This window comes from Eptesicus fuscus, chromosome 10 (genome assembly GCF_027574615.1).
Source record: "Eptesicus fuscus isolate TK198812 chromosome 10, DD_ASM_mEF_20220401, whole genome shotgun sequence".
NCBI classification, from domain to species: domain Eukaryota; kingdom Metazoa; phylum Chordata; class Mammalia; order Chiroptera; family Vespertilionidae; genus Eptesicus; species Eptesicus fuscus.
This window is the reverse complement of record NC_072482.1, coordinates 35305074-35313357: the sequence shown is the minus strand read 5'-3', so window position 1 is coordinate 35313357 and position 8284 is coordinate 35305074. Positions and strand designations below refer to the sequence as shown.

Sequence of the window (8284 nt, the reverse complement as noted above, 5' to 3'; positions counted from 1 at the left end):
AGAATCTCCTTGAATATAAGTTTAACTAAAATGCCTGTCAATATATTAACTTGGAGAACTGAATGAATTTTTATAAGTAGAATCAAATAGTTTCACTAAACCAGGCATCCTTAAACTATGGTCCGCGGGCCACATGCGGGTGTTTTTGCCATTTTGTTTTTTTACTCAAAATAAGATATGTGAAGTGTGCATAGGAATTTGTTCATAGTTTTTTTAAACTATAGTCCGGCCCTCCAACGGTCTGAGGGACAGTGAACTGGCCCCCTGTTTAAAAAGTTTGAGGACCCCTGCTGACTAAACTAATGAATCAAGCTAGTTATGAATCTATAGTTGTTGTTATATGTCAAACTGATCCAGTGAATTATGCTAACTCTGTATTTGCAAAAAAGTATCCAATGCTTCAAATGAGCTATTTACCATCAAAGATACTGAACTTAATTAATATCTCACATTTTAATTAGTTTTCTTGGTGTGATCCAGGTAGAGTTTTAGTGTATTTTTTACAGCATTGCAAGAAAGGGTTGCTTTAAATTTGTGTTTATAAATCCTGAAAAGATTCCAAGCAACCCTTGCAGATGAAGTGATTGCCTATTAAGGGATCTACCAAAACTCAAAATAAGAAAATACAGGAGGTAGAAGATAACTGAAAAGACTAATGCAACATTAGACTCAAATCTGTAGCTCCTGTAGCTACTTAAAACATGGTTTTAGAAACGAAACCCAACATCTCCAGTAACCATAGAAACAGTTAAAATAAAACTTGCCATGAACGCCCCTATATCATGCTTGATAGAGGGAGATAGGAAGATGTAAAAACCAGGACACATGAGACATGGCATTTCATCTACAACTCTTATTTGCTTTACTGAGGGTGCAGTTTCCAACTTCAGTCACCTTCTTCAGCTTCAGGCTCAGATTCTTCTTCAGCATTTTTGAGCCACTCCACAAACTTTTTCATTTGTTCAAGGAGAACACTTTTCCCCTTTGCAACATGTGCATCTTTGTACCACTTCAGAATGGGCTCCTCCCTCAGGACTTCAGCTTTATAAAACAGCACCACGATTTTCTGGAAGGCTTTCATGAAATGAATGTTATCATAGCAATACTCCTGAGTCTTCAGTAACAGAGTCAGCTCAGCCTGACCTTGAGTAGTGAAGGCAGCAAGGAGAGGGCTGTTTTGCTTCAAGTGCTTGATGGCTTGCTCGGCTAGAAGCTCCTCTTTTTTTTGTTCCATTCCACGGTGCTCATTACACTGGACCAGATTCATCCAATGACAAATGTGTTCTGGGATGTTGTTGCTTTTTTTCATCTCCTCCTTGACATACAAAATTATATCCTTAAATGAATCACCACGGGACATCTGTTCTTGAAGCTCTTTCTGGAGCTCTTTATGAGCTCCTATGGTTTGCTGATTCCGAACATATTCTGAGAGCTCTTTTAAGCCTGCCTCGGTGAAATACTCTGTGAAATGGTCAAGGCTTTGTTTATTCACAGGAAAAAGTTCCATCAGTCTGTTATCCATGCTGACTTTCCGAAGACTTGTGGCTACTGCATTGATGTCTTTTTCATTTATCCATGATTTAAAGAGCTTTACAGCAAAAGCTGCTGAAACCCCTTATTTAACCAAATTCTCGTGATAAAAGGCTATTAAGAATGGATGCATTAAGTGTTCCATTAGCCAGAAGAACATTCATCAACATAGCCAGCTTGTTCCTCTCCGACTCCAAAAAACCCTTTCCAGCATCTTTTTTACTTCATCTTCTAACCCTTCTCCAGGTATTTGTAGCACCTGATTAACTTGTTAAAAACCTAAGCAAATGCTTGCATGGCCTCTAGGTCTTATTGTGCTGTGAACACATAAACATCTACATGCATCATGTCATCTGCCAGTGTACCACCTGAGGCCAGCATTCCCCAGGCCACCAGAAGGTCAAAGAGTGTTTCTGCATATGGGCCGCAATCAAGTTTTGCCCCAGAAGCACCAAGAAACTTTGCTACTGCTTCCAAATCAGTACCAGTTTCCCTTAAGCCTTGAATAATAGTTTGAAACTGAGCAGGGTCAAACCTCTCTTTTTCATCTCTCTCTCTCTTTTTGTTTTGTTTTAAAATGCTGGCCCGATAGTGTTGGCTTTTGCTGCTTTTAATTGTTCATAAAAGATACCCACGTTTAAGGCGAAGAGAAAAGGGCTAGAAATTCCAGATGTGGCAACTGGGGCAGTCTCTCCAGCAATAAATCTTAAGAAATGGAAAGGACTGTGAATCAAAGGTTGTCACCACCAATTCAATGCCACCTGGAGTCCCCAGTTTGGGGTGCAGTGAAGAGGGGCACTATTCAGTGCAGAAAAGGTCAACTGTGATTCCGCATGGCTGCTGAACGGCACATCTGTAAAACAGCGCAGGGGAGGCAGCCCAGGTGTTACAGCTCCAGTGTTACAGCTCTGGTCTGGAGATAGGCTGTACTCCCTCGAGACAGCTTTGCTCTGTGCAGCTTCAGCCAATATTGCTGGTCCAGCTGTGGAAACACAATCTTGGATGGAAACTAAAGTTCACTCCACCAAGACAGTGATATACAGAAGAGTGCCCGTCCCCAGTCCCTGATGAGTTTATTCCTATGCAAATGAGTATTCCAAATCTTTATAGTTTGATTGGTCCAAATAGAACCATCCTGATTGGTTGGAATGAAGCCATTCTGATTGATTGGTGAAGATGCAAATGACTCAGTCCCACTGGTCAAATTTTGATCCTAGGAACTCTCTTATAATGTCAACTCAGAGGGTGAGAACACAGTGTAGGAGGCTTAGCAGCCCGGCATGTGGCTTTTCCTTAAAATACAGTGTGTTTGTGTGAGGAACAAGAATGGCTTCTAGACTCTGGTTATGAATTTGAGCCCAACTAACCACAAGGAGTCCTTTTTTGACAAGTGTATTCTTCTTGAGGTCAACAGGACTCCAATAGATATTTGTATACCAATGTTTATAGCAACATTGTTTACAAAAGCCAAAGGTGGGGAAAATCTATGTGTCCATCAACAGAAAAAATGGAAAAACAAAATGTCTCTCTCTCTCACACACACACAAACACTGGAATACGGAATATGAATAGACCTTGAAACATTATGCTTAGTGAAATAAGCCACACACAAAAAGGATAAATATTCTATAATTCCATTTGTATGAGGCACCTATAATACAAATTCAGAGAGACAAAAAGTAGAATAGAGATTCCATGGACTGGTGAGAAGGGGAAAGGAGAATTATTATTTAAAAGCTACAGAGGTTTTTTTTTGTGGGGATAATGAAAAAAATTTAAGTATAGATAGTGGTGATGGTTATAGAAATTTGTGAACATATTTAATGCCACTGTATTATATACTTACAAATGATTAAAATAACTATTCTGTAATATATATTTTAGGACAAAAGGTATAAAAATTACTCCTTACAAAGCATATTTTTAAATTAATTTGCTTTCCAAAATCAAGTTATTTCACTATATTTATAGTACATATAAAATTTTTAAAAACTCATATGTATAGTTTGATGGTACTAAATTCCCTTTAGTATACTATTTCTAATTCTGGTTACTGATTTGTAGATTTTTGTGAAGTTAGGTTTAAATTTAAAGTCCTGAAAGGATAAAACTGAAAAATATGGCTGTTTTGACTGTTGTCTAAATTTTTTAAAAATATACTTGTTAATATTCATTATGATTAACCCACAGTCACTTCAGTTATGTGAACAATGTTGTCTGTGTGTCATTTCTATTCATTTCTACTCTTTGCAAGCAATTCTGGCAAAGATGATTATTTTAAAAAATGGAAGCTGCATTTTGCCAAAGGGAATGGGATAAAACAGCAGAAAATTTGCATTTTCTTCAAAATGCCAAAGTTATGAATTCCGGGAGGACTCTAATTTTGGTTGCTAAAGCTTGCCAGTCTTTTCTAGATGAGATGAATGATTGAAATTTACTTGAGTCCTTTCCTTGATTGAAAATGTGGAGTCCAAAATTTTTCCAACTTAAAATTCTGTGTTTTTTTTCTTAATGATAATAGTAACTAGTAATAATTTTATAACATCAGTGATCCTGTGGATGGTAATGACTTGTGCTAAAGGAATTCAAATGAGGTCTGGCTTCACAGAAAATATGATATATCTAAAGTACAGTCAATTTAGTATGCCACATATCATTGAAATGGTACAGTGTAATTGAACCTTAATTTCCTCTCAAACCTCAATATCGCACGGTGTTTAATTACATGGATTCTTGAACCTCTCTGCATGGGTCTAACCTTAGCCTCTACCATCTATTAGCTATGAAAGCCTGAGCAAGATACTTACCCTGTTTGTGCCACAGTTTCCTTGCCAGTAAAATGGGGATAATAATAGGATCTAGCTAATAGAATTGTGATGAGGCTTAAATGTAAAGCATTTAAAACTGTATTTGCACAGAGTAAACACACCAATTGGTAGTTAATTTTTTCACAAGGTACACTTCTGTCCACTCAACATTAATATTTTAGATTATTAACACTTCATTCATTTCTGGCACTTAATAAAGCTTTATATCCTTAGTTGAATCAGATTTCTTTCATTCTTCCTAAATCAAGCCTGAATTAACAGTACCAAAGAACTCAAGCAATGGTCCTCACCCTTTTTTTCTATCCCCCAAACAGATGAGCATAACAAAACCCCATGAGTAAAAGAGGCTCATTGCTGGGATTGACTGGCAGACCCTGAGTGATGGGTGAATGATTACACTGACACATATTTCTGTGAAAGAGAGGCTAAGGGACTACTTGGCTATAGCCACCAAGTAGCCCCGTTCCCCTGCCTCTTTAGGCTTCTATTGTAACAACAGCTTGAACTAACATTAACTATTAGAAACTATCATCAGGGTAAGCATCCTTGAGAAGACACGTGCGTCCTTTAAGCAAGGATGTTTTGAAGTCTAAACATAAAGATTCCAATAAAACACCAGGGGGTCGGATTTGTTTGGAAAAGTCAAGGCAGGGATGCCTCCTTCGGCAAGGTCCCCCAGAGGCCTCCGACTTTTCAGAGAATCCTCCTTACAGATTTTCCAACCAAGTCCTGTGCTTCCTCCCTACAGCTCATGAATGCAGCCTTCTGTAGGAGAACGGGAGAAGAGATAATGGGGCAGCATTTTATGCCAAGTTCTTTGTGTTAATGGCAACAATATGTTGGTAGTTTTAAGAAGTCTTTCAGGTGAATCTGAACCATTTTCCTCTCCACCTCCTTAATCCATTCCTACCTGGATAAAAATCACAGTATTAAAAAGAGCTTAAACAGTAAATGCTTTGTTCTCTCTACATTTGAGCATGTGCCATCTGTTCTTTTTGACATGGCACTGCTACATTGGAGCTACATAAAAAAAACACAGTTAGCCCTGGCCAATGTGGCTTAGTTGGTTGGAGCATCATCCATACACTGAAAAGTTAGAGCACATACTTAGGTGGTGGGTTCGATCCCTAAACAGGGTGCGTATGGAAGGCAACCAATCTATGTTTCTATCTTACATCCATGTTTCTCTCTTTCCCTTCCCCTCTTTCTAAAAAAGAAACCAATAAACATATCCTTTGGTGAGGATTTTTATTTTAAATCAGTTAGATGGGTGATAGGCAGAATAATGACCTCCAAAGATAGCTGCATCCTAATCCCCAGTAATGTAAATATATTACCTCACAGGCATAAGGAATGTCACAGATAAGATTAAGGTTAAGGTCACTGAGACAAGGAGATTATTCTGGATTATCCAGTAGGCCTAATCAATTCACACAAGTTTTTTAAAGCAGAGAGTCTTTTTTAATGTGACCAAAAAGAGATCTGACACTCTAAGAAAGGTCGGATGTGAAGACATGCAATGTTTCTGGCTTTGAAGATAGTGGAAGGAGTTCACAGGCAGGGAGTGCAGGCAACTGCTAGAAGCTGAAACAGATGAGGCACGGATGCTGCCCGAGGGCCTCCAGATAGGAACACAGGCCTGCTGACACCTAGATTTTAGTCCAGTCAGACCCATGGACACTGACTTACAGAACCCTAAAGAAGAAATTTGTGTTGCTTAAAGCCATTAATTTCATGGTAACTTGGTATAGCAGCCAAGAAGACTAATGCAGATGGCGGTCAAATTCTGACTTTGACTACTCTTTCTTAAGAAGTATCAGAGAGGGGCAAACTTAATTTACTGTAATTGTAGACATTTGAGCATATTACAAATGAAAATTTTTGGTAAGCCAGTAACACCCATTCTTTCACAATTGTGCAGTTTAAAAATGTTCCCCTGGTGTTTAGTTAACAACTTCAAGTTTGCTCAAAATGTCCCTAATAAAACAAATATAATCACTTAGCAACCTGCAAATAGTGCAGTACAAATGAACAGATAGTCTCAACTTTTTATAGTCTCCAAAGGAAGATACATATGATTTAACATTTTTTTTCCTAAGCAACCCAAAATTACATGTAATATGGTAAATGTTTCAAAACAATGGATACAGTGAAATTTTAAAGAAATTTGCTTACTAGTTTTTCATACCATGAATATAGTAATATTTCACAATCTTGAATATAATAATCAAATTGTGTATGCCCAGATTAGGAAAAAAAACAAACATGGAGATGTTATGCAACTTACGATTCCTAAAAATGATAAATTTATTTATGAACCATGACTAAAATGAGAATATATAAGTATATAAAATTTATAATATGTTACTTTGGGGGAGAAAAAAATACTCCACATTTTTGGCCCAGAGGAAATATGCACTCCCAAGCAAATGTGCCATTTCTCTGCTGATGGCCACATCTGCTCGATGCCCAGGGGCCCATGAAGCATAGACATCAATGAATTAGAACACTTTACTCAAGGTATACAGTATTTAAATTGGAGGCGGCCAGAAGAAACGTGTGAAAACTTCTAAAACACTTTAAAATGATTAATCCAGAGGGTATTGTGCTCTTCTTATATGATTTTCATCTTTGGAAAACAATTACCTCTTCAGCCCCAGAAGAGTGATAAAAAAAAAAAAGAATTATAAGTACTATATACATCTTAATAAGCAATTAACCATTATAATGGTTCATTTTCTTGATGTATTTTTAATACTTTCTTATAAACATAGAAATAAATAACTAAGAACTCCCTGGTGATTATTACAATAAAATTTTGTGATGTGGAAATTGTCACCAGTATTGTAGTTCATATATAATCCATTCATTGGGTCAGTCAGGGGACAGAAGCCATATCAGTTACTTGATTTAAATAAAGACTTGTTAATGTAGGGATTTGGAGGGAAGGGAACTTGTAGAAACCACATTTTAATTTATGTTCTTCCTGGTGCCATCAACACTCAGCTCACTATACTTGCTGAGAGATTGCTTTCTTATATAGAGACCAAAGGAATGGGATGAGGGAAAAATATTTGCAAAGCATTTGGAAATCAAAACATGCCTTCAAATACTAAACAACATCAATACCTAAAGAGAATAAAACATAGCAATGGAGGTTCATGTCACAGCATAAGGCACTGGAAGGAACAAGACTTAAAAATTACTGCCCCTATCTCCACTCATTTCTGCTCTCTTTCTAATGCTCTTTTTATGCTGATATTGAAAATATAAATGTGTATGAATCATTACAAAAGAGAACAAGTAGTCCTTTTAAATTCATTAATTAATTACTGTTTATTAAATACTGGTTGTCAGGACAGCATCAGGGACTGGCAAGGGAGTTTTTAACACAGCCCATACCTTCACAAAGCTTTGATTCTGAGGTGATATTCAGGGTTATGTAACATTCATTATACATTGTATGCAAAGTAAAGCTAACAAAAACCTTTTCTAATAAAGATATGCTTCTCTGAGAATGTACTAAGTTCTTGGAGGTGAGGACCAGAGGGGCAAGCATAATCTCTGTGCATTATTTATTAAGAAGTAAAAAGGGTTATAAAAGAATTGTGAAAAAGTCTTTCATGTTTCTCACTTGGTATATCAAGACAGAAAGCAAGGATACTTTTTAATACATATCCATCTCAGATATGTTAAAAATTAAAGTCAATTTCTAAAGGTTTTGCCAACTTAAAGTTATTAAAAATCCTCAGGCAAAAATACACTATATTTCCCACATTTTAAAAATACATATTTTTCACATTTAGCATATCTAAAATTGGGATTTGCCTTAAAAGTGTTTGATATACTTAATTATTATCATTTCAGTGGTACATCTATAATCAATTGTTTAACAGAATATAAAAAATTATGATACACAAATGAGA

The 8284-nt window shown here is 36.6% G+C and overlaps 1 pseudogene; it reads right to left on the bottom strand.

Moving 5' to 3' along the window:
* Positions 1-871: 871 nt before the first annotated feature.
* On the bottom strand, positions 872-2155 carry LOC103286218 (eIF5-mimic protein 2-like; annotated as a pseudogene).
* Positions 2156-8284: the final 6129 nt, after the last annotated feature.